Raw genomic sequence first — 27,560 nt, forward strand, 5'->3', positions numbered from 1 at the left:
AGAGAGAGAGAGGAGGAAGCAGGCTCCCTGCTGAGCAGAGAGCCCAATGCGGACCCGATCCCAGGACCCTGAGATCATGACCTGAGCCGAAGGCAGTGGCTTAACCCACTGAGCCACCCAGGCGCCCCTACCTTGGGACTTCTAAGGTCACCAACCCAGCAGGAACTTCTGTCATCTCTCTCCTGGTTCATAGTACTAGCCTCCCTACAGGTCTCCCTGCTCCCTCCACTGCTTCCCTCAGACACACCCCTACCAGCAGCCAGTGTGTGCCCCCGATCAAACAGCAACAGATCATGCCACTCTCTCACAGAGGTCCAAACCTCTCAGGAACTCAGGGACTGAGATTTGAAGCATGGTGTGTCCGTGAGTGGTCCTGTGAAGGGCTGCTTACACTAGGGAAACATTAGGTTTAATATAAGCATTTTCAAGATTTCCCCTTCCCATGTTTAACACTTTTCTCTTACTCTAGATTTTCATCACAACCTCATATGACTATTCAACCTTGTGTGAAGTGTGATCTGCCCACATTTTCTCTGCTATGGTGCTCAAAAGAATAGTATCCTACAATGGACACAGCAGTCTTGGTGACAGAGCTGAGAGCAGTCAAGTGGAACATGTTGAGAACAACCACACAACAGAAACTCTGGAGAGAAATACAACAGTACACCCTCTTTCTGCCATATTCAAGAATGTACCAGACACAGCTAGTCATCTACCCAGCTGACTTCACCCTTCTTTGCTCATAAGACTCTGATTTTGTCCAGGTTTCAGTTAGCCATGTGTGTTCGGAGAAGTCTTACCTCTTGGAGTACCCATGGGCTCAATGTGGATTTGTCTATGAGTAACCATGGTGATAATTCCATCACTCTTGCCAGGAATTACCTAGAAATGCCCACAGGATACTTTCCAAAGCCAATGAGATAGCCAGAAAAGTGTGCTGAGGGCTTCTGAGAAACCTTTTTTTTTTTTTTTCTTTTTTCTGAAAAAGAGCCAGGGGAAGAGAAGCAGTCCTTTTCTTTCTCTGACTGTTGTTTGAGCATGCCTCCTGTAAGTGTGGCAGCCATGTTGGCCAAACCAACCTGCTGAGGGCTGTAAAGCAGAAAGATGGGAAGACACTCCGTGCCTGGTGACGTCATTGGGCTGCTGCAAGAGCCCACGTTACAGCTTTGGGCACCTACAGAGATACCAAATGTCCTCCAAGTTTAAGCTGCTTTTCCTTGGGCTTTCTGTTACTTTTAGTCAAATGCATCCTAACTGGTACAGAAGGTGACCCTCATGAATCGGGGGAAAAATTCTTAGTTTATTCCCTTTGAGATTTCCTTTGCTATTTTTATAAACTCACAGCTGAAACATTGTCTAGTTCCATCCTCATTTTATGGAAAGAGAAACCAAGGACCAGGGAAGATCACTTTCTGTGGTTGCACAGGGAGCAAAACATCTTAGATGCTGTCCAGAGCTCTCTCAGGCCATCACCGTTTCCGGCTCCAAGTGGCTAGGCAGTGGCTGAGCTGACTGTTTGTAACTCTGACATTATGGAAGAGAGGCTGTGTTCAGGGTGTACCAAGCACTTCCACACGTTATCCTCTACAACAGGTTTCGGCTGCATTTTTTCAGATGAGGCAACTGAAGTCCAAGAAGAGAGAACAAACTCAGGGTCATGTGACCCTTTGAGAAACTCAACCCAGGTCTACAGCATAATGAATTAGATGCCTGAGGATTTTTCCTCCCGGGATATGGGAATTGGGAGACTTGCCTGTTGGTTTTGACTGGAGCTGCAGAGAAGTCCTGTCTCTCTGGGCCTCTGAGTGGGGTAGATCGTCCACATGCCCCTGACTTATTTCTACAGGGTGTATGAGGCTTAGACACTGTCTGTGAAGTCTGTAGATCTGGCTGTTTCAGATTCTACAAGGTAGGACGGTTAGTGCCAAAGCCCAAGGGGACCGGCTCTTGCTTAAAATGAGTCCTACCATGGCAGACAGACATGGTACTCTCCCAGCTCCAGCCACCAGTGGTCCCACCAAGGCGCAGGCTGCAGGATCAGGCCCACAGTTTACAGAACACCTGGGAGAGGCTGTGGGCAGCTGGGTAATTTCCAAATTAATTGTAGGAGAAAACTAACAAAACAATCTACAGGCTAAGCGTCCTGGGAGTGCTGCCGTGAGACTGACAGCCTGGAATCCAGCAAGTACAATGCTGCCCGACCACAGACGGCAGGGCCCTTCCTCCTAGGGGGAGGATGGCTGACTTCCTTCCAACAGGGGCCCGTCTGGGCCTGCAGCCGGGCCCGAAAGGAGAGAAAACCCCAGAACTGAAACAGCCTTTCCGCCCAAATCTTAACCTACAATGAACATAAACAGCTTTCCCAAAACATTACAGCAAGGTTGACTGGCCCTGTAAGTTAGATGTCCTGGCAGAAACCTCACTTTAGCGAGGGGATTTCAGGTCTCATTTTGAAAATTTTCTCCTGAATTCATCCTCATGCAGGAAATGAACCTGGAGTCTACCGTATATTACTAATAACAGTATGATCTTACCCAGGTTTGGCACTCTCCTGTTTTCTAAGAGGCTGCCTGCTTTTGTCGGGAAAATTCTGGCTCAAATCCTGGCTCCAGTACCTAGGTAAGTCTCAGGCTCACCTTCCCTAGCAATTAAATGGACACAGCACCGCCTTCCTTCTCTAATACCAACGAAAATGGCTCATATTCGGTGAGCTCCGTGGCAGGCAGTTTGGTGCCTCTGGTCTCCACAAACTCCCCTGGGAGATAATGACCACAAACCAGGAAATGGGGAGAGCAGAGTTGGAGGCCAGGCAGTCAGGCACCAGAGCTGCTGCTGCTGCTTTTTCTTCTTTTTTCAAAAAAGATTTTATTTATTTATTTGACAGACAGAGATAAGTAGGCAGAGAGGCAGGCAGAGAGAGAGGAAGGGAAGCAGGCACTCCACTGAACAGAGAGCCTGATGCGGGGCTCGATCCCAGGACCCTGAGATCATGACCTGAGCTAAAGGCAGAGGCTTTAACTCATTGAGCCATCCAGGTGCCCCTGGGCACCAGAGCTTCTAAGAGATAACACTTCACATCATAAGTCTCCTGGTTCTGAGAGAGGCACTATGCTAGAAGTCAAAAGACTTGGCCTCATCCATCCACAGCCACCACTTTGTGCGTGATCAAGGGTGAATCCCTTGTCTTCAGTAGTCTCATCTATACACAGAGTAGATGTGTGTGGCTGGGAGCAACCAAGTGGCCTTCTGTGTCTCTTTAGCATAACATTTGGTGAGTCTGAGTCTCTGTCCCCTCCATATGAAATGAGGATGGAAGTGTATAATGGTGAACATTTTTTATAATTGTAGTGTGATGGTTTATTTCCAAGGCCCTCCATGCCATTACTTCATAAAGCCTTCTAAATAACTCCAAAGTGAGTGAGATGGGGGAGGTTTTACTGCACTTGTTTTTATAGCATGAAGAACTGAAGCCCAAAGAGAAGTCACGGGCAAGTACGGTGGATCCCACACTAAACTTGTGACATCAGTCTCTGACCTGGTGCTCCTGCTGTTATACTATGAATTTTGCAAATGAACGGATATCCCAGCACATTGCTGGTCCAGGTATAATGCTGTGCCTGGCATTGTGCCTTGCCTGTAGTGGTTGCTCACAGTATGCAGACCTAAGAAAGTGGCTTGGTAGCAAGAAGGAGGAAAGTCAATCCCACCTTGGTACTCAACCTGGGTCCAGGGAAGTAGGGCCAGTACCTACCCAGATCTGGGCTCAATCTTATAGGTTGCTAGACCCAGGGTGCCCATGGATAGCCTGAATACCCAAGCCCTTGCTCTGTGTCCAGACTTATTATATTCACCTTCCAGATGGCGTACTGATGGTTGTCTCAGGCACGATGTGCCTCATACTTCCAGCATGGCTGTAGCTTCTGACAAGGCTCCTAAAGATACCCTCTTCACAGCCTGTGTAGTTTCCACCCACCCCCATAAGTGTGGGTTGGACCTAGTGGTTTGCTTCTAATGAACAGGATATGGCAAAAATGATAGGGGGTCCCTTCCATGATTAGGTCACAAAAGGCTGTGACTTTTGTCTTGCTAACACTCAGTTTGTTCTAATGAAGCCAACTGCCATATTTTAAATACTGGATGGAGAGGCCCAGATGGCCAGGAACTAAGGAACTTATGAAGAACTGAGACTTTAGTCCAACAGAAAGAACTAATCCTGCCAGCAAATAAGTGAGAGAGTTAGGAAGTGGATCCTTCTCAGTCAAACCTTGAGACAACTGCAGGCTTGTGAGTGATCCTGAAAAAGAGGGCCAGAGAAACGGGGAGATGACAAATGTAACTGGGGTTTTTTGAAGATTTTATTTATTTGAGAGAGCACAAGTGGGGGGTGGGAGGGAAGTCAGAGGGAGACAGAGATGCAGACTCCTGGTTGAGCAGGGAGCCTAGTGTAGGGCTCAATCCCAGGACCCTGAGATCATGAACTGAGCCTAAGGTAGATGCTTAACCAACTGAGCCATCCAGGCGCCCTGATAAATGTAATTGTTTTAAGCTACTAAATTTTGGGGTAATTTGTTATGTAGCACCAGATAATTGATACATGGAAAGTGATATTGCCAAGAACCAAGGGATATCAGCAGGCTCTAGAAGTTAGCAGAGACAAATAATGGATTCTCCCCTGCAGCCTCCAGAAGGAATCAGCCTTGCCAACACCTTGATTTAAGCCCAGTGAAACTGATTTTGGACTTCCGACCTCTATAACTGTGAGAGAATAAATACGTGGTCACCAAATTTGTGGTAATTTGGTTTAGCAGCTATAGGAAATTAATATAGCTGTCTGTAAGAATTTTTAAATTTAAAAAAAATAATAATTTTTTAAAATTTAATTTTATTTAAATTCAATTAATTAGAATATAGTATATTATTGATTTCAGAGGTGGAGTTCAGTGATTCATTAGTCTTGTATAATACCCAGGGCTAATTACATCACGTGCCCCCATTCATGTCCACCACCCAGTTACCCCATTCTCCCCCTCCCCTCCCTTCCAGCAACCCTCAGCTTTTTTCCTACGGCTAACAGTGTCTTATGGTTTGTCTAACTCTCTGATTTCATCTTGTTTTATTTTTCCCTCCCTTCCTCTATGCTCCTCTGAAGAATTTCACTTCTAATACAGCAATATAGGCAAGTTGAAAGTAAGGATCAAAAATATATATCAAGTGGGGCGCCTGGGTGGCTCAGTGGGTTAAGCCGCTGCCTTCGGCTCAGGTCATGATCTCAGGGTCCTGGGATCGAGTCCCACATTGGGCTCTCTGCTCAGCAGGGAGCCTGCTTCCTCCTCTCTCTCTCTGCCTACTTGTGATCTCTCTCTCTGTCGAATAAATAAATAAAATCTTAAAAAAAAAAAAAATATATATATATATATATATATATATATATATATATATATCAAGCAAACATAATAAAAAAAAAAAATCAAACCAAAAATGCCTGAGTTCAGTCACTCAGGCGTCTGCCTTTGACTCAGGTTATGATCCCAATGTCCAGGGATGGAGCCCTGGTGAGGAATCCCTACTCAGTGGGGAGCCTGCTTCTCCCTCTCTCGCTGCCCTCCCCCCACTCATGTTCTCTCTCACTCACTCAGTGCTTTTTCTCAATAAATAAGTAAATAATCTTTAAAAAAGAACCTCCCCCCCCCCAAAATAAGGGCTATGTTAATTTCATATCAAGTAGACTTCAGAGCAAAGAAAACTACTAGGGACAGAAAGGGACATTACATAATAACAAAAAGGTAAAAGTAGCAAGTATACTTAGAAATCCTAAATAGGGGGCATCTGGGTGGCTCAGTCAGTCAAGACTCTGATTCTTGATTTTGGCACAGATCATGATCTCAGGGTGATGAGATCGAGCCCTGCATTGGGATCCACACTCAGCAGGGGCGGGGGGCACTACTTGACATTTTCTCTCTGCCCCTCTCCCCAATCACACTCTCTCTAAAATAAATAAATAAATCTAAAAAAGAAAAAAAAATCCTAAAAAAAGAAATCCAAACAATAGAGCTAACAAAATATGTGAAGCAAATTAATAGAACTGAAAAGGGAAAGACAAATTCACAAATAGAGTTGGAGATTTCAACATCCCTCTCTTAGTAACTGGTAGAACATCTACAAAGAAAATCAGAAGGAAACAGAACAATTCAACAATACCAAAATAGGATCTAATTAACATTTGTAGAACATTCCATCCTGCATCAGTAGAATGCACATGCTTTTCAAATGCCTATGGAACATGTACCAGAATAGACCATATTCTGGGCCATAAAAAAACCCTCAAAAAATATAAAAGAATTGAAATCATCTATAGTAAGCTCTTCAAAAGGCTCTGAGAAAGATATCAGGTAGAATCTAAACACTTGGAAACTACACAGCACACTTCTAAAAACTCAATGGGTAAAAGAGGGGTATCTGGCTGGTTCAGTCAGTAGGGCAAGCAACTCTTGATTTTGGGGTCATGAGTTCAAGCCCCATGTTGGTAGAGATTACAAAAACAAAAAACCTCAATGGATGAAAGAGAAAGTCTCAGGGAAATTTTTTTTTTTAACATGAAAGTGGAGGGGTTTGTATAACTTAGTCAGTTAAGCATCTACCTACCACTCAGATCATGATCTCAGGGTCCTGGGATAGAACATCACATCGGGCTCTCTGCTCAACCAGGAGTCCGCTTGTCTCTCTCATTCTTCTCCTCTCACCTGCTCATTTTCTCTCTCTCTCAAATAAATAAATAAAACATTTTTTAAAAAAAGAAAATGAAATATAACATATAAAAAGTAATGGGAGGGCGCCTGGGTGGCTCAGTGGGTTAAGCCGCTGCCTTCCGCTCAGGTCATGATCTCAGGGTCCTGGGATCGAGTCCCACATGGGGCTCTCTGCTCAGCGGGGAGCCTGCTTCCTCCTCTCTCTCTCTGCCTTCCTCTCTGCCTACTTGTGATCTCTCTCTCTGTCAAATAAATAAATAAAATCTTAAAAAAAAAAGTAATGGGACACAAAAATCAAGAGAGGGAAATTTATAGCACTAAAAGCATACATTGGAAAAGAGGAGAAATCTCAAATCAATTAAAGTCTTACCTCAAGAAGGTAGAAAGAGAATGAAAAAAAGCCAAAGTTGGTGGCATCACAATTCCGGGCTTCAAGCTCTATTACAAAGCTGTCATAATCAAGACAGCATGGCACTGGCACAAAAACAGACAAATAGATCAATGGAACAGAATAGAGAGCCCAGAAATAGACCCTCAACTCTATGGTCAACTAATCTTCGACAAAGCAGGAAAGAATGTCCAATGGAAAAAAAGACAGTCTCTTCAATAAATGGTGTTGGGACAATTGGACAGCCACGTGCAGAAAAATGAAACTGGACCATTTCCTTACACCACACATGAAAATAGACTCAAAATGGATAAAGGACCTCAATGTGAGAAAGGAATCCATCAAAATACTTGAGGAGAACATAGGCAGCAGCCTCTTCGACCTCAGCCGCAGCAATATCTTCCTAGGAACATCGCCAAAGGCAAGGGAAGCAAGGACAAAAATGAACTATTGGGATTTCATCAAGATCAAAAGCTTTTGCACAGCAAAGGAAACAGTTAACAAAACCAAAAGACAACTGACAGAATGGGAGAAGATATTTGCAAACGACATATCAGATAAAGGGCTAGTGTCCAAAATCTATAAAGAACTTATCAAACTCAACACCCAAAGAACAAATAATCCAATCAAGAAATGGGCAGAGGACATGAACAGACATTTCTGCAAAGAAGACATCCAGATGGTCAACAGACACATGGAAAAGTGCTCCACATCACTTGGCATCAGGGAAATACAAATCAAAACCACAATGAGATATCACCTCATACCAGTCAGAATGGCTAAAATTAACAAGTCAGGAAATGACAGATGCTGGCGAGGATGTGGAGAAAGGGAAACCCTCCTACACTGTTGGTGGGAATGCAAGCTGGTGCAACCACTCTGGAAAACAGCTTGGAGGTTCCTCAAAATGTTGAAAATAGAACTACCCTATGACCAAGCAATTGCACTACTGAGTATTTACCCTAGAGATACAAACGTAGTGATCCAAAAGGGCACGTGCACCCGAATGTTTATAGCAGCAATGTCTACAATAGCCAGAGTATGGAAAGAACCTAGATGTCCATCAACAGATGAATGGATAAAGAAGATGAGGTATATATACACAATGGAATACTATGCAGTCACAAAAAGAAATGAAATCTTGCCATTTGCGATGACATAGATGGAACTAGAGGGTATCATGCTTAGCAAAATAAGTCAATCAGAGAAAGACAACTATCATATGATCTCCCTGATATGAGGAAGTGGAGATGCAACATGGGGGGTTAAGGGGATAAGAGAAGAATGAATGAAACAAGCTGGGATTGGGAGAGGGACAAACCATAAGTGACTCTTCATCTCACAAAACAAACTGAGGGTTGCTGGGGGGAGGGGGCTTAGGAGAGGGGGGTGGGGTTATGGACACTGGGGAGGGTATGTGCTATGGTGAGTGCTGTGAAGTGTGTAAACCTGGCGAATACACAAACCTGTACCCCTGGGGATAAAAATACATTATATGTTTATAAAAAATAAAATAAAAAAAAAAGAAGGTAGAAGGAGAAGAACAAAGTAAACCCCAATGAATGGAAGGAAGGAAATAATAAGGATAAGAGCAGAAATTGCTGAAATTGAAAATAAAAACAATAGAGAAAAATCAAGGAAACAAAGAGTTGGTTCTTTGAAAAGATGAGTAAAATTTAAAAACCACTAGCAAAATTGATCAAGGAAAAAAAAGAGAAGAGACAAATCACCAACATCAGGAATGAAACAAACACTACAGACCCCACAGTCATCAAAAAGCTAATAAGGGAATTCTATAAACAAGGCAAAACACATAAATTTGACAACTTAGATAAAATGGACAAATTCCTCAAAAGACAAAAACTACTACAACTCACCCAACATGAAGCAGATAATTTGAACAGCCTTTTAAAGACAAAGGAAAGGGGCGCCTGGGTGGCTCAGTGGGTTAAGCCGCTGCCTTAGGCTCAGGTCATGATCTCAGGGTCCTAGGATCAAGTCCCGCATCGGGCTCTCTGCTCAGCAGGGAGCCTGCTTCCCTCTCTCTCTCTGCCTCCCTCTGCCTCCCTCTCCATCTACTTGTGATTTCTCTCTGTCAAATAAATAAATAAAATCTTTAAAAATAAATAAATAAATAAATAAAGACAAAGGAAAGTGAGGTGCCTGGGTGGCTCAGTGGGTTAAAGCCTCTGCCTTCGGCTCAGGTCATGATCTCAGGGTCCTGGGATCAAGCCCCACATTGGGCTCTTTGCTCAGCAGGGAGTCTGCTTCCTCCTCCTCTCTCTCTGCCTGCCTTTCTGCCTACTTGTGATCTCTGTCTGTCAAATAAATAAATTAAATAAAAAAAAAAATAAAGAGAAAGGAAACTGAATTTGTAATATTTTAAAACTTCCAAAAAAGAGGCGTGCCTGGGTAGCTCAGGGTAGGTTAAGCCTCAGCCTTCAGCTCAGGTAATGATCTCAGGGTCCTGGGATTGAACCCCGCATCGGGCTCTCTGCTCAGCGGGGAGCCTGCTTCCCCACCCCTCATCTGCCTGCCTCTCTACCTACTTGTGATCTCTCTCTCTCTCTCTGTCAAATAAATAAATAAAATCTTAAAAAAAAAAAAAACTTCCAAAAAGGAGATTTCCATGCCCAGATAATTTCACTGAAGAATTCAACCAAATTTTTAAAGAATTAATACAATTACATAATCTCTTTCAAGAAGAGAAAGAAATATGTCCCAATTCAATTTAGGAAGCTGGTATTACCCTGATACCAAAATCAGATAAATGTTGTGTCAAATATACACATATATTTATACATATATATATAAACTATATACATACATATATAAATTATAGACTATTCCTCATAAATATAGACAAATAACTCTTTCTTCTTCTTCTTCTTTCTTTTTTTTTTTTAAAGATTTTATTTATTTGACAGACCGAGATCACAAGTAGGCAGAGAGGCAGGTAGGGGTGGGCGGGGGAAGCAGGCTCCCCACTGAGCAGAGAGCCTGATGCAGGGCTTGATCCCAGGACTCTGAGATCATGACCTGAGTCAAAGGCAGAGGCCCAACCCACTGAGCCACCCAGGCACCCTAGAAAACTCCTTTATAAAATATTGGCAAATAGAATTCAGCAATATGAAAAGAATTACACACATGACCAGAGTTTATTTCAGAGATGCAAAGCTAGTTCAACAGTCAAAAATCAATCATTGTAGCCCACCATACTGACAGGCTAAAGAAGAAAAAAAGTCACATAATCATATCATTCAATGCAGAAAAGGCATTTGATAAAATTAACATTTATGATAAAAACGTTCAGAAAAATAGGAAGAAAGGGGAACCTCCTCAACTTAAATAAAGAATGTCTACCAAAACCCTACAGCTAACATTATACTTAATGGTGAAAGACCTGGAGATCAAGATCACAGCAAAGATGCCCAGTCTCATAGCTCTTGTTCAACATAGTACTAGAAGTTCTAGCCAATGCAAAAAGAAAATGAAATAAGAGGCATGAAGATTGGAAAAGAAAAAATATAAAACTGCTCCTATATTCAGATGACAAGATCATCTACTTTGAACAACCCAAAGACTCCACAAAAAGGAAAATGAAAAGAAAACAAAAACAAAAACAAGATGGAAGGAAGCAAGCAAGCAAGAAAAGCTCTTAGAACTAATAAGTGAGTCCAGCAAGGTCACAGGATACAATGTAAACATACCCCCCCAAAATTGATTTCTATGTACTAGCAATGAAAAGGTGAACATTACAATTAAAAACACAATTGCACAAAAAATTTGTATGTAAATCTAACAAAAGTTGTACAGAACGTGTATGCTGAAAACTCTAAAATTCTGATGAAAATAATCAAAGAAAATCTAAATAAATGGAGAGACCTATCATGTTCATGGGTGGAAAACTCACTATAGGAAGCTATAAATTCTTCCCAAATTCATTCACAGATTTACTGTAATTCCTATCGAAATCCCAGTAAGAGGGATGCCTGGGTGCTCAGTCAGTTAAGTGTCTGCCTTGGGCTCAGGTTATGATCTCAGGATCCTGGGATTGAGACCCCGTATCAGGCTCTCTGCTCAGCGGGGAGTCTGCTTCTCCCTCTTCCCTCTGCCCTCCTCATCCCCACTTGTGTGCTCTCTCTCTCTCTCTCTCTCAAATAAATAAATAAAATCTTTTTTTAAAATCCCAGCCAGAGCTTTTATTGATACAGACAAAATTCTTCTAAAATGTATGTAAAGGCACTAGAATAGTTCAAACGATTTTTAAAAAATTAAGTATATTCTGGGGCACCTGGGTGGCTCAGTGGGTTAAGCCGCTGCCTTCGGCTCAGGTCATGATCTCAGGGTCCTGGGATCGAGTCCCACATCGGGCTCTCTGCTCAGCGGGGAGCCTGCTTCCCTCTCTCTCTCTCTCTCTCTCTGCCTGCCTGTCTACTTGTGATCTCTGTCAAATAAACAAATAAAATCTTTTAAAAATAAATAAATAAATAGATAAATAAATAAGTCTATTCTATCAGTTTGGGTGACTATAACAAAATACTATAGAATGGGTGGCTTATGAACCATAAGAATTTATTTCCAACAGTTCTGGAAGCTGGAAGTCTGAGATCAGGGCATCAGCATGGTTGGGTTCTAGTGAGAGCCCTCTTCCAGACAGCAGAATGTTAACGTCCCATTGTATCCTCATGTGGTGTTAAAAAGGATGAGAGGGCTCTTTGTGGTTTTCTTATAAGAGCACTAATTTCATTCATGAGGGCTTCACCCTCATGCCCTAATTACCTTCCAAAGCCCCTGCCTCCTAATACCCTCATATTCAGGGAGAGAACCTCAACAAAAGAATTTTAAGAAGACTAAACATTTAGTCCCTTGCAAAGTGAGAGGAATCATTTACCCAATTTCAAGACTTCTTTACTACAGTAATCAAGAGTGTATGGTATTAATAGAGGGAAAAACACATATCAATAAAAAAAAAAGATAACCCCAAAATATACTCACACAAATAGCACCAAGTTATTTTTGACAGTGGAGGAAAGATGGCCTTTACAGCAAATGGTCTTGGGACAAATGGACACCCACAGGCAAAAAACCCCAAAACAACAACTCCAGCACCTCACTCTAACTCCCATATGTCATACAATAATTAACTTGAAATGGGTAACAGACTTAAGCAGAAAATGTGAAACTCTAAAACTTTTTGAAAAAAGGTGGCAGAAAATCTTTGGGATGTAGGACTAGGCAGACAAATAGTTCTTAAACTTGGCAGCAAAAGCACAATACATAACAGAAAAAAAAATGCTAAATAGGACTTTATTAAAACAAAAAACAGGGGCGCCTGTGTGGCTCAGTCATTAAGCGTCTGCTTTCGGCTTGGGTCATGATCTCAGGGTCCTGGGATTGAGCCCTGCATCGGGCGCTCTGCTCAACAGGGAGCCTGCTTCCCCCTCTCTTTCTGCCTGCCTCTCTGACTACTTGTGGTCTCTCTCTGTATCAATTAAATACATAAAATCTTTTTTTTAAGATTACTTATTTATTTGTTGACAGAGAGAGATATCACAAGCAGGCAGAGAGAGAGGGGGAAGCAGGCTCCCCGTTGAGCAGAGCGCCCGATGCAGGGCTTGATCCCAGGACCCTAAGATCATGACCTGAGCCGAGGGCTTAACCCACTGAGCCACCCAGGTGCCCCAATAAATAAAATCTTTAAAAAAAAGAAAAGAAAAGAAAAGAAAAGAAAAGAAAAACATTTGAAAGATGCTGTTAAAAGGAAGAAAAGACAAACTACAAACTAAAAGAAAATATTTTCAAACCACATATTTGACATATGGCTTAGATCTAGAATATATAGACAACTCTCAAAACTCAACAGTAAGAAAAAAAAAAATACAGCTAGAAAATGGGTAAAAGAAATATTGCACCAAAGACGGTATACAGATGGCAAACATGCACATGAAAAGATGTTCAACATCATTAGCCATTAGGGAAATGCAAATTAAAACCACAATGACATATCACTCCATACTTACCACGATGACTAAAAACAAACAGTGACAACACCAAATCCTGGCCAGGACTCAAAGAAACTGGATCACTAATGGTAATGCTGCTCTGGAAAAACAATTTGGCAGCTTAGTATATAAAGCTGAACATGAAACCACCATACACTCAGCAGTTGCACTCTTGGGCATTTATCCCACAGAAATAAAGACTTACGTTCACACTAAAACCTCTACAGGAATGTTTATAGCAGTTTATTCATAATAGCAAAAAACCCCCAAAACCTAGGAAAAAACCCAGATGTCTTGCAATGGGTAAACAGTTCCATGGTACATCCATACCATGGAATATTACTTAGCAATAAAGGAATAAAAAGGAATGAATTATCAATATACACAATAACTTGGATGAGCCACTAGAGAATTATGCCAAGTGAGGGAAAAACCAATCCCAATAGGTTACATGCTGTATAATTCCATTTATAATATCATTTTTGAAATGAAAAAATTACAGTAGTGGAGAACAGCTTAGTGACAAGCTGTACAAGGATCTCACTATATTATTTCTTACAACTGCATATAAAGCCATAATTATCTAAAAGTATTAAGTTTTAATGTAAAAATATGTCACATTAATAAAATTAGCCTAACAATATCAGTGATAATATCAGATAAAATATATTTCATGGCAAAAAAAGAAAAAACCCTCACAAGAAATAAGGTGGGTCACCTTATTTCTGTTTTGTAATAATAACACTTTCAAATCACCAGGAAGATAATAACTCTAAACTTGTATGCATTTAACAATACAACTTTAAAATACAGAGCAAAAGTTGGTAGAACTAAAGGAGATTTTTAACAAAGACACCATCACAGAGAATACATCTCTCTCAGTAATAAAAGAGAAAGAGATTGAGAGAGAGGAGAGAAGGCTCAAATAAATACAATTAGTTGACGAAAAGAGGACATAAACACAGATGTAGCACATCTTGCAAATGTACGCCAAAAGACGTGTGCAAGAATATCCACAGCAATCTATTCCTGGTGCTGGGGCGCCTGGGTGGCTCAGTGGTTTGGGCTGCTGCCTTTGGCTCGGGTCATGATCTCAGGGTCCTGGGATCGAACCCCGCATCGGGCTCTCTGCTCCGCGGGAAGCCTGCTTCTCTCTCTCTCTCTCTCTCTGCCTGCCTCTCTGCCTGCTTGTGATCTCTGTCTGTCAAAAAAATAAATAAAATCTAAAAAAAAAAAAAAAAATCTATTCCTGGTGCTAAATAACTGAGAAAAATCCACAAATGTCTATCAAATCAGAGTGCATAAATAAATTGTGGTATATTCATACAATGCAATACGACTTGGAAATGAACGTGAATGAACTACACCTACAAGCATCAAAATGGATGAATCTTAAAAACAAAATGTGGAGCATGATAAAGAAAAGGCACAGATGAATACATGCTTTTATGATTCCATTCACAAAAATGCTAAATGGATGAAACAGAAGAATACCTTTCTTGTCTAGAGGTTCACACATATAGGAGTGATACTAGAAATTCGCTATTCGGCACAGGCACCAACCAATCAGAGTGGACACCCAGCCAACCGAAACATACGCCAGCTGTAAACAATGGAAAATGCTGTACCTGAGCAACGGGCTGAATGTCAGTCCTCTGTACCATCATGGTACAACTACTACAAAGAAATACATGAGAGTAATTAGCACAAAAATCTTGTTAGTAGTTACCTTGGCCTGGGACGAATTAGGAAGACATAGGGGAGAGGAATCACAGGGGGTCTGTGATAATTGTTCTGATGTCTTAACATCAGGTGGCTGGCTCAGGGATGCTCCTTTGATATGATGATAATGATGATGATGGAGGGGGAGGAGAAGGAAAAGGAGGAGGAGGAGAATACTGTACCAACTTCCTCTTCTATATGGATGATATATTTCACACAAAAAAAATTTTTTAAGAACATTGGATTTAGATTAAAAAATCTTGGGTTCCACATTCTGTATAAAATTCTTACTAACTAAAGCTCAAAAGGTGTGACCTAACCAGCTATGATAATGGCCTCAAAACCAGCCTCCTGGGTCCAGAGCTCACTCTTCTACACGTGACTCCACCGCAGAGCTTTCCTTAAGTTCCATTCTCATGAACATGAAGGGTTTGTCAAATGTGAAAGTTTCTGAACCACCCAGGGCTGCCAGGGTGTGTGACTCCAGGGTCACCATTCACACAACTGTCTACGGAATTGGTCTTCCAAGCAATGCAAGTAGTGCTCCTTCGGTTTGTGTAACCTGGTGCTGCGAGCTCACTGGAGGAGAACTTCTGGAAAAATAAATTAGCCACTGGGTTCAGGACAAAGAATTCTGTCTATGGCAACAAAATCATTATACAGGAGTTTAAAAGGTTAAAACTTCTAAATCCAAACCAACCTCCAACATCTATAGTCCATTTCTTTCTTTTTTTTTTTTTTTAGATTTTATTTATTTATTTATTTATTTGACAGACAGAGATCACAAGTAGGCGGAGAGGTAGGCAGAGGGGGTGGGGAGCAGGCTCCCTGCTGAGCAGAGAGCCCGATGTGGGGCTCGATCCCAGTACTCTAAGATCATGACCTGAGCCGAAGGCAGCGGTTTAATCCACTGAGCCACCTAGGTGCCCCTATGTCCATTTCTTTATAATAACTATGGTCATGACCCAAATTTTGCCCTTTACAAAGCATCTTCATCACACTCATTATCCCAGTCTCAACCAATCAGTGTTTCCCCTGACATAATTCACAATTGGAATTGGGGCTCATCACTTTCAGTTATGACAAGTTGCTCAGTGCCATTCCCTGGGGTGCCCCCCCTTCTGTATGTCCCTTGGGATAGTCCAATCTGCAGCCCACTCACATTCAACATCCTTCAAGGCCCTTACAGAATCTCACCAGTAGAAATGGATCTTTGTTACACCATAAAAGCACTACATTGGGTGTTTGTCTCTCTACATTTGAAGCATCTAGTAGATTTATCTCTTTACCCCTCTGTTCTTAGGACCCTACTAATCAGTTTTTCAACCTCAGCGCTATTGAGACTTGAGTCCAGATAATATTTTGTTACAGGGGACTGTCTTATGCATTGTAGGACATTTGGCAGTATCTCTGACCTCTACCCACGAAATGCCAATACCTGCCCCCTTCTTCCCTACCCGTATCCCACTGTGACAGCCAGAAGTATCTCCAGACATTACTGATGTCCACAAAGGGTTAAAATCATCCCTTCTTGAGAACCAGGCCCTAGGCATGAGTACCTCGACGACAGAGCAGTGACTTATTTACCCTGTATCCCAACGGTCTAAAATTGTCCTGGCACAGAGGAATTTACCAATATAGTAAAATCACCTACTGTGTGCCAGATACAGTCTGATATAGGTCAGTGTTGACCCTCCAGTCATTGAAGGCCACCTTCTTTTTTCTGCCATATCTGCATGCCACCAAAACTAGTATTCACTTGATATTTTCCTTCACATTGATTCATTTGATCCCAAATCAGCCACTCAACACGGTACCTACACACAGTAGGTACAGAATCTGACACAGAGGATTCTTAGTAAATATTTGTGGACTCTTAAGTGAATTTCCCTTTCCAGCTATCAGTATCAGCTTTTCATGGGGGAAAAACCTGATTCCCTAATTAACTACCAAGTCAGTTAGGGACCTCTCACTTTATGTAATAAATAAATCCCCAGAATTTTGAAATTTTGACACTATGGGATTTTATTTCCCACTTGTGAACAGTCCATCTACGCTTTTCCCGATCACCAGGTGACTCTCCATGTGGCAACTGAGCACCCTCTTCTCCAGAGCTAGGCCCTGAAGCGACACGCATCACTTACATTCACCTTCCAGTAGTGAGAACCACTCCCAAGTCCCCAGCTCAGGGCAAAGGGGCCTGGAAAAGAGAGTCCCTAGCTAGCCAGCTTCATTCAGTGATGCTTCAATACTGTGGAACTAGGTGCACTGTCTTGGTGGACAGCTAGCTGGCCCTGCCTCAGCCCATGTAAGGTACTGTCAGCTTACATCTCAGACACTTCTTTCTTCCCCAGAATGTCCCCTCCAAAGCATCCTATCATCCAGACCAGCTAACTGTGCCTCTGATATAACCTAGAAGGAACAGAGGAGGGGAATTCTTGTCTACAATGGGTTCCCAAAGCAACATGCCCATCCTATCCTTTCCACCTACTGTCATTAGATAAATGGTAAAACCAAGAGAGGAGGAAAAACAAATTCTACTCAGGATTACCCACCAAGTCAGGGACAGTAGAGGACTCTGAGCTATCTGGGATGGCAACAATGAGGCCCATCCACCCACCTTCCGTGAAAGCAGCCTGGGAATTAGTGTGGATGCCTACACCCTGCTCTGGAGTTCCTGACACCTCTTCTTGGATCTAGGCCCTTTCAAAAGGAGCATTTCGAATAGGAGCCATCAACACGTACAGAGGGTGGAACTTAATCCACAGAGGATCATTAGCTTCACCCAAGTGATGGGACATCCATCAGCACCTCCCATTCTTCCACCAATTATCTATCTGCTAATTATCTGGGATTAAGAATTGACACAGAGCGACATGGTCATTAACCACATATTTGCACAGCTTATTCATGTTAGTGGGGCTGCTCGGTCTCACCAGGTCTAATTGGACACGCCCACAATGCTACACAACATATTTACATCTACTTGGCTGTCAGCAGCCAATAAAGGATGGCAGGATGTGTTTACTTCCAAAGCGACTTGGCTCTTGGCAAGACCTTTTTTGCAGGCATGCTGGGTGTCTTGGCTTTCTGGCAGTATGAACTGCGGCTTAACTTAGAGCACATAATTATTTGTCAAACATTTGTTAGCTCAAGCACTGTAGCACAGCACTGGCCCTAGGAGGTTTCACAAAGATGAATGAGACACTGTTCCTACCGCCTTCAAGGTTGATCTCCAGTCAAGGAAACACATGCAAGCAGATGTTTCTAAGAGCTGTGAGAGAAGGACAGCAGAATGCCACGGGAATGCAACATTGGGAAAGATCTGTTTGATCTGAGAAATCAGGGGAGGCCTCCCAGAAGAGGTGGCATTTTCAGCAAAAATCCACACAGAGAAAGGAATTCTAGGCAGAAGGAATGGCGGAAGCACGGGCACAGAGATGTGTGAGAATATCAAGGAGTGACCTAGTGTGGATGACACACATCACAGGTGGGAAGGAGGTGCCTGGGAGACTGGGTCATACCATTGAGAACACTGAATGTTCTGCTAGGGTTTGGAAATGTTTCATCTGGGTATCAGGAACATGAAAGGAACACTGTTTTGGTGTGTATGTGTGGGTGGACGTATTTTAATAAACTTTTTTTGAAATATAGCATACATACAGAAAATTGTAAACATTTTCACAATCTGGCCACACCTATGTAAATATCACCTGGCTAAAGAAACAAATCATTACTAAAACTCCTGAAATCCCTGTTAGTCCCCTTTCAGGAACTACCCAATCACGAGACAAACCACTATCCTGACTTTAATACCATACATTAGTTTTCCCTATTTTCTTGCATGTGGCTTCTTTCAAGCAACATGTTTTCAAGACTCATCATGTGGCTTTACATAAATGTAGTTTGTTCTTTATCATTGTTAATATTCCATTGTACAACTATACCATAGTTATTAACAAGCATTGGGTAGTTTTCAGACAGGGGCTATAAATCTTGTTGCACATGTCTTTTGGTGCTGCTGTGGACGTGTCTGTTGGGTACCTACCAAGCAGTCGAGCTATAGGGCACAGGGTATGCAGATATCTATGTGAATAGACACGGGGGTTAGTTTTCCAAAGGCGTTCTGTCCATTTACACTCTTACCGGCAATGCATGGGAGTTCTGGGAGTTCTATATCCTTGCCAACACTTGATATTGTCAGTCTTTTTATGTTTATCCTTGTTTGTTTGGAGGGGAGTGATATGATCCCACCCAAGTGGAAGGGTAGTCCCTCTGGCAGCAGCACATAGTGTGGTGGTTAGAAAAGAGGGAGCTGGCACAAAAGGACCCGTCGTGATGTCGACAGTAAGGCCCAGGAGAGGGGTAATGAAATCAGTGGCGATAGAACTAGAATAAAATAGGCTGATAAAAAGAGGCACTGCAGGGGGGAATACATGGAACATGAATGCAACGTAGAAGTGGACTGAAGAGGGAGATGGAGGAAGGTTTCTGTGTGGGGTGGCTGACTGGGTGAATGGTGTCAGGTCGGAATGCAGGAGAAAACAGCCTAATTTGGGACACACTGTGTTTGCGATATAGGATGACAAGATGGAGACGTTCAATAAACTGTTGGTTAGATGGGTCTGCTGCTAAGGGATGAGGTCAAGGCTGGAGACACAGCGTGAGGATTTGTCATCACAGAGGTAAGGGTTGAAGCCAGGGGTGTGGATGAGATTTCCCAGGGGGGTTGTGCGGGATGAAGAGAGGAAGGCTGAAGACCAGTCACTTAAATTCAGGGAATGAGTTCGGGAAGAACAAGAGACAACATCGCTTCCCTGTGAAATGCTGGCAGGGGCTGTGAAGCGTGAGTCAGGCCCTTTGAGCCCCAAGCAGCAGCCTGGGGTCGGTCTCACCAGCCACAATTTTCTCCTGAATGAACTTGCATCACTAACCTCAAAACTGCGTTGTGAAATCCGCATCAGATTGCGTACCGCTGGCAGCCTCCTGGGGACAATGGGACTCATAGCATCTTGGGGCTGGGAGTCCTCTCCACCTCCACCACATCTATGCCAATTAGTTAGTTATCCAGCACCCCAGGCAGGGAACTCATAACTTCCCACGGCAGCCATTCTCCCCTTGAGCAAGTGAGGCTATCAGAAAATGTTTTCTTACAAATGAGATCCACCAGGTTTAAGTCAATGGAAAACAATAAAGCTACACTCCAGTGGTGATGACCCTGGATAGAGTAAGATTCAAGGACTCTGCATTCTGGAAAAAATCTGTTTCTGTTCACGTATCCACCACCATTTTCCTGCTGGTGTTGGGGTCATGGTGTTTGACTCCCCCCAGGAAGCTACAGTGATTTCACTACCATTTGCACACTGGATGGGAATGTGCTCATCCGCTTCAGGCATTCTTCTGGCTTCATCAAGCAGTGAGTACTGCCCTGGAATCTGGCCAGTCTCTCAGGACTCAAGCAGTGCATGCCACAGCACAGATCCACCAGGCTGGACACGCGGGAAGAATGAGAGGCTGCTAGCTGAGAGTGAGCCCACTGCAAGCAAGGTGGGCACAATGCCATACTGTTCAACATTTTTTTTCTAAATATTTATCTGCACCTGGCCCTGTGTGGGTCTTTGGAGAAAATGAAGGAAGACAGATAAGAAATGGCTCTCATCCTTGGGGAAGGTGGTGGGAGAAACAGACAATGCAAGAGGGAAAGGTGGGTGAAACTTTTTTTTCATTTGCTTTATTTTTATAGACTGCCAAACACCCATCTAAGCAGCCTCTGTATGATCTGAAATATGGAGATTTGTATTCTGGAAAAGACATTGAGGAAAACTGCCCCTGGCCTCAATGGAAAGAGTGTTTTAAAACAACTGACATAGCATAAAACTCCAACATAGGCCGGCCAACTGAAAAAACAGACACCATTTTCTCCTGACTACAAGACATCCATTCCACTAGAAGACCTCAGAATGAAGATTCTTAGGAATTTTCCAGAACGTACAGACTTTGGAAGTAGATAGCTTGTACCCAAGAAGACAGGGTAAGATTAACTTTCTGATTCTACAAAATCCTTTTTCTTTCCCTTTGCCTATTATCGTACATTGATGCTCTCTCTTTTCTCTCTCTGATTTCCATTATCTTCATCCTGTTACTTTTGACCCCCTATGATCACCCTGACTGCCTGACTCACAGGCATGGAGTCCGACTGAGCATAGACCAGGAGATTCACTTCATAGTAAACAGCGTCTGGGAATAAGCCCATGGTCATGGGATGCACTGCTTGATATCACATATTGCACCCAGGGAAACTAGCCTCATAGAACACTGAAATGCCCTTCTAAAGGCACAAGGTACCATCTCTAAGGCAACACCCTGAAAGGGAGAGTGTCATCCTCCAGGACATACTGTATTCATTAAATAAGAGACCCCTATATGGTGGTGTGCCCCCAGTAAGAAGGATAGATGGCCTGGGAACCAAGGGACAGAGCAGAAGTGGCCCCACTAACCATCAGTTTCAATGACCTACTGGAAGATTCTGTGCATCCCATCCCCACACCTTTGGGGTCTGCAGGGTCACACTTCCTCAATCTCATATGAATCTGGTCAGCTTATTATGAGTCTTCAGTTGGATTTTTTTTTCCAGTTGGACTTGACTGGAACTTATTGTTTTATTAGGAAATTAGTTGAGGGGCACCTGGCTGGCTCAGTCAGAAGAGAATGTGGCTCTTGGTCTTTGGTGTGTGACTCTGAACCCCATATGGGATGTAGAAATTACTTCAAAATAAAATCTAAGGGACACCTGGGACACTCAGTCAGTTAAATGTCTGCCATAGGCTCAGGTCATGATCCCAGAGCCCTGGGATCAAGCCCCACATCAGGCTCCCTGCTGCCTGTTTCTGCCTCAGCTTGCTGCTCCCCCTGCTTGTGCTCTCTCTTTTTCTCTCGATCTGACAAATAAACAAATAAAATCATTTTAAAAAATAAAATAAAATCTTAAAAAAACATAAAATAGGGGTGCCTGGGTGGCTCAGTCAGTTAAGCCTCTTAAGGCTCTGGTCATGATCTCAGGGTCCTGGGATCAAGCCCTATTCAGGCTCCCACTCAGTGGGGAGTCTGCTTTTCCCTCTGCCCCTCTTCCTGCTCATGCTTTCTCTCAAAGAAGTAAATAAAATCTTTAAAAATAATTTAAAAAAATAAAATATCACTTAAAAGAAGAAAAGAAAATTTGTTGGATTTGCTCATCTTCTTGACTGTGGTGATGGTTTCACGGGTATATGTATATGTCATAACTCATCAAATCAACGTTTTAAATAGTTTACCCAAAAAGATGGTCAAAAAGAAAAAATGGGACAGTGATGTTAAAAATACATCATCTCAAAAATATTAAGACTTCAATAGGGATTTGGGTAAAAATATAGAAACTAAATAAGAAAAATCAATAAACCCTTCAAAGAAGTAAGTATAGGCATGATTCAAAATTAACCAAATATATTTTCATAATAACTCTAACAGCTTTCTTTAAAGGTTGGAGTATCTTAAAGATAGTCCTCACCTACTGAAGTCAGGATGCGCTTGGGTGTGCAGGCTGGAGCAGGGCCTAGGGAGAGGGATTGCTCTATAAAACCAGAGAGAAGAATGACCATGCTGGGCAAAGTGGAGGCAGGTGGGGCCTGGGAGAGAGGGAAAAGGGATAGCAGGGCAGGATGCTGCGTGGGTAGAGGAGGAAGAGTTGAGAGCCCTTAGGAGCAGAGCAGCACAAAAGGGGCTTTGGGAAGAAAAGAATTAATCAGAGAGGATCCTGAAGGTGATTTCCATTGTGTGTGTCATGGGCCTCTTTCTCTCGGGTCTCTCCTGCACTACCTTTAGCAAAAGCTGCATTGCTCACTAGTTTTTTTTTTGTTTTTTTTTTTTAATATGAAAGTGGATTCTTCTGGAATCCTGAAGAGGGTGGGATAAGGTGTACGCCTGTGTTGATGCAAGACAAAAACAGATTATGCAGAGAATGAGAGATTTTGTGCCCTTCCTCAGAAGAGATCTCCTAATTGAAGAAAATGAACTGAGGACTCTACACAGAAAAGCCTTCTCTGAGATTTTCTAAAAAAAAAAAAAATAAAGAAAGAAAATAGAAAGTAGAGAATATTTTTATCCACTTTACAAATGAATAAAAGGGGAGGAACGTAGAACTCCATTAATGCATTATAGAAAAATTATCCATGAATTATGATCTATCCATGAATAATGTCTAGCAAGGAAAGAGTAAGAATTGTCATTCATTGACAACTGACAATTCAGATGTCTCTCCGCATCAATGCAGAAGGAAGAAGAGGAGCAAAGAGGGGGCATTTGCCTGTTCAGTCCAGAGCTCTCAAGAAGTAAGCTTATCATCATAGGGGAAGAGAGGAAAAAATAAAACAAGATGAAATCAGAGAGGGAGAAAAACCATAAGAGACTCCTAATAATTAAAAAAAAAAAAAAAAAAACCTCAGGGTTGCTGGAGAGGAGAGGGGCGGGGGAATGGGGTAACAGGGTGATGGACACTATGATGTGATGGACATGACATAATAAGGACTGGGTATTATACAAGACGGATAAATCACTGACCTCTACCTCTGAAACCACTAATACATTATGTTAATTAATTGAATTTAAATAATTTTTAAACATTTTTAAAGAGTTAAGCTTTGTCTCTCCTTTCCATGAGACCCAGGTCTACAGTCTCCTGCTAGAATCCACCCCTCTCTGAAAACAAAGTTCTCAGCAAAGAGACTCATAGGAAGGAATCAGACCTAGAATGTTTTTGAGTTCCCTGCCAGGTCCATCAGTGGAAATGAAAAATGATGGAGCTGGGCAGTGGGTCTTGCCCACTAGATGGTGGTGGTGTGAGGTACAATGGTTTAGGACTCTAGGTCCTGATTGGGTACAAATTGTCTAACTTTCCTAAGGCTCATATTCCTTGTTGAGATATCCTTGGCCTGCATCCCTCACAGCATGGTTATGAGGATCTGATGGGATAAAGTAAAAAGCGCTATTCCATACCTGAGCCTGTCGGTTGCTGTCACTGACTGATCTGATACACGAATGCTTGGGAATTTCAGAGTCTCATGTCCCAAAGGACCATTTTACTCAGCCTCCTAGATCCTTTTGCTGTTCTCTTCACCACATGTGACCAAGTCTCCTGGTGTCCCAGGTTGGACAGCTTGCCAGAAAGGAGCTCATGTGACATGGGACCTGCTTGCTCTTTGGAAAAGCATCGATCAGTCTCTTTCTTCTTGTACTTCTATTCCTAGCATGGCCTATGTGATTCCAGGGCCCTGCTGCTGCCAAACTTGAAATGGGAAGGTAAACTTAAAGGAAGGGAATGTGAAAGAAAGCTCCTGCGAGAGAAATTATAGAAGTGTCATGAGGTCATTGATGTAGGGGAACAAGACTCCTGCCAGGCCGCTGGGTCCCCCATCCCCACCTTGTTCCTGGCTGCAGCCTGTACTTCTTGTCTTGTGCGGCCACCTGGGCTAACTTCTTCATGAGGGCAGCAAGATCCCTGCTGGAAAAGCTTCCCCTTACCCTGAGGCCTGGCTCTGGGGCACTTGCAAGCAGGTGCATTGACATGGTAACCTCTCTCCCTCAGTCCTGATACCTGAAAGCTTCTGAATATACAAGTCAGGAAAGGAGTGCATTTCTGGATTATGGAGAAGAAAGAATAGGAGGAGGAGTACTTCCCAAACAATTGAAGCACATTAGTAAAATCTTCTGGGACTACATTAGTTTCTTGCTGACACAAGGGACACTGAAGGTTCTCAACCCTTGTGGAGTAACATAGATAAACCAGAGCAAGTGCACCGTCCTCAGTTCCCAAGCCCTAAACACTAGAGGGAGACGGAAGGCTCTTTGCACAGAAATGGAACCAGCTCTCCCAGAGTCTCCCCTCTCTGCAGTCCTTGGGGCTACTGTCCTGGTCTCTGGACAGGGTTGATCCCCACTAGTGTCTTCCTTTATCTTATTTAGTGGATTCCCTAATGGGCCCAGTTCATACCCAGGCTGAAGAATCCCCACTGGCCTCAGTCCCTACCCCAGGACCCACCTCCAATTTCTTTCCCACTATGTCAGCCGCAGTTAGGGCCTGTGGAATGTCCTTTCCTAGACTCCAGGATGAAGTATAGTCTCTTACCTAAGGGAAATTCAATCCCTGGATTGGCACCTGTAGAAGCAGCTAGAACATTTGTGATGTTTGTCCTCTTTTATTTCAAAGATCTCAGGAAATCTTTAATCCTTTGGCTCCCAACAGTCTTCAGTATAATAGTACAGGAGGCTCTGTCTCAAGTACCAGGCTCCATCCTTGGTGGAGAATTACCTAGCAAGGAGATCGGGGGCAGCTGGAGCATCACCTTTGAAAGCCTCATCCAGCACTCAGCCCATCTAGCACAGATACAGCCTCAGGGCAAACTAGCAGGGACTTCTCACCCAAAGGGCAAATGTGGACCTTCACAATCCTCTGCCTTAGGTGCCAGAGGAGCAGGGAAGGATCTAGGCCAGATGACACAGAGGCATCCAGGAAGTTTCCATGTGAGGGGCTTGGCAAAGTGCCAGGTAGGGAATGGTCTCCAAAGAGTATAGAGCATAGCCCACTCCCCAGTGATAATCTAGTATTTAGAAAGCTACCCCATGAGGAGCTTAGGGTCTGATTCTGAAGAGATTGACTTGGTAGGCCACTAGGGAATAACTCATCAAAGGAGAACCTAGACGAGAAGCAACTGGAAAACACCCTAAAGATTCACATGGACAAAAGTTTGGGTAGGTACCTCCAGCAGGAGCCCTTGTAGGTGTGTGTAATTCATGGCTTGTTGCCAACTGCTCCCTCATTGAAGTACTATAGCTCATAGGAAACTGGAAATTTGGCACCTTCATGAATCAGGAACACTGCCTAAATACCTCTTGGAAGCTTTCCTTCCTTAATCCAGGCATTAGATAAGCACTAAAAGCCCAGGTTTTATAGTTTGGGGTATAGACGAGATAGAACTTACCTCTCAAGGTCATCGAATCCATACAGTTGTTATGTTGATAGAGACTCAATCATGATTTCTTCCTGGTCCGCATTTCTCTCCCAGCCACCCATGTTTCAGGGATGGCTAAGCCAAGGTTCCTTATTAGCTCTTTGAAAGAAACCATTCATTGCACAGGTCCAGAGACAAGCTGATCACAAAAAATGCAGTTCCTACCCTGGACAGTCCTCTCCTTGCCTTTTCAGTGTGAGCAAGGAAACCAGAGGGCCCTGAGATGTTGGTCATGGCTCACACAGGACCGTCAGTCTAAGAAGAGGAGGAGACAAACTTTTGCCCATTATGATGGACAAGTCATGGACAAAATGTCACTGTATGGGGGACAAGAGAGGCAGTCCAGAGTCACTCCAGACAAATGATGACAAGACATGTCCCAAGGGATAAGAGTAGTGTTGTGTACCCAGACTGCAGCCATGAAGGAGTAGTGCCCCACAGGCAGAGAACAGAGAGAAGAGTGTCTAGACGGGATCCCCACAGAGAGATCTTCTTGGAGTTTCCACTTTAGAAAGATATTGGAGGTAAGTTCACAGATTCTCTCAAGGATCAAATGATGCAGGGAGACAATGAAGTCCAAGAAGACTTCAGCTGCTAAATTATAACTGGAAGATGTTCTGAGAATCAGTGAACTAAGAGATCCTCAGAAACTAAATGTCTGAGTGGCCAACGGGCTCCAGTGGCCAAGTATTGTCCCCATCCCAAGCGTCAGTTACCCAAGATCTGGAATAGCCAAGCCTTAAAGAACAGCTTAGTGATGGATTGGAAGTTGAGATGCAGAGCAAACATCAGGGTTTTCCCACCGATGTGCCCCTTGCCTTAGAGAGCCTGCCTACTTAATTTCCTTGAAACTATAAATCTTGAGAGTTGATATCTTTATACTACGTCCTCTGATTCACATTGTAGGTATTTCTATTTCTGCAATTTCTCTCAGCAATGTCCTGTAATTTTGTGTACAGACACCACATATCTTGATAAATTTTTTGCTATGTATTTCGTAATTTTATGCAAATGGCATTTTCATTTAAACTTCCAATTGCTCATTACTTATAGAGACAAATTTTATTGTTTTTTGACCTTATATTCCATACTTTGTTAAATTCATTTATTAGTTCTAGTGGCTTTTGTTGATTTAGGATTTCTTCATAGATATGTGATCTGTAAATAGGGAAACTATTTCTTTCATTCTAATCTATATGCTTTTTCTTTCTTTTTCTTGCCTTACTGCTAGTACCTCCAGTACAATACTGAAGTAGTGTGTGTAGACATCCATGTCTTGTTCTTGATCTCAGGGTGGAAAGCGTTCGTTCAGTCTTTCACCACTAAATACGTTGGCTGTAGGTGTTTTGTAAATTGTCCTTATCAGACTGAGGAAGTTCCCTTCCATTCCTAGTTTTGATGGTTCTTTTCAAAAAATTATTTATTTATATATTTATTTGACAGAGATCACAAGTAGGCAGGCAGGGGAGGGGGAAGCAGGCTCCCTGCTGAGCAGAGAGTCTGATGTGGGGCTCAATCCCAGGACCCTGGGATCATGGCCTGAGCTGAAGGCAGAGGCTTAACCCACTGAGTCACCCAGGCACCCCTTGAGGGTTCTTTTAAACCAGGAATGGATATTAGATTTGGTCAAGCACCTTTTCTGCGTCTACTGAAATAATGT

General features: G+C 42.8%; 1 long non-coding RNA gene across 1 annotated transcript; it reads right to left on the reverse strand.

Moving 5' to 3' along the window:
• Nucleotides 1-211: 211 nt before the first annotated feature.
• On the reverse strand, nucleotides 212-27,327 carry LOC309846154. Its single transcript, XR_014301748.1, has 5 exons — nucleotides 25,871-27,327; nucleotides 25,018-25,200; nucleotides 23,889-24,226; nucleotides 13,158-13,239; nucleotides 212-1,623 (listed from the first exon to the last, which is right to left on the reverse strand). It is a non-coding gene; the product is annotated as an uncharacterized lncRNA (long non-coding RNA).
• Between the last annotated feature and the right edge of the window lie 233 nt (nucleotides 27,328-27,560).

This window comes from Mustela nivalis, assembly GCF_964662115.1.
Source record: "Mustela nivalis genome assembly, chromosome: 13".
Classification (NCBI taxonomy): Eukaryota; Metazoa; Chordata; class Mammalia; order Carnivora; family Mustelidae; genus Mustela; species Mustela nivalis.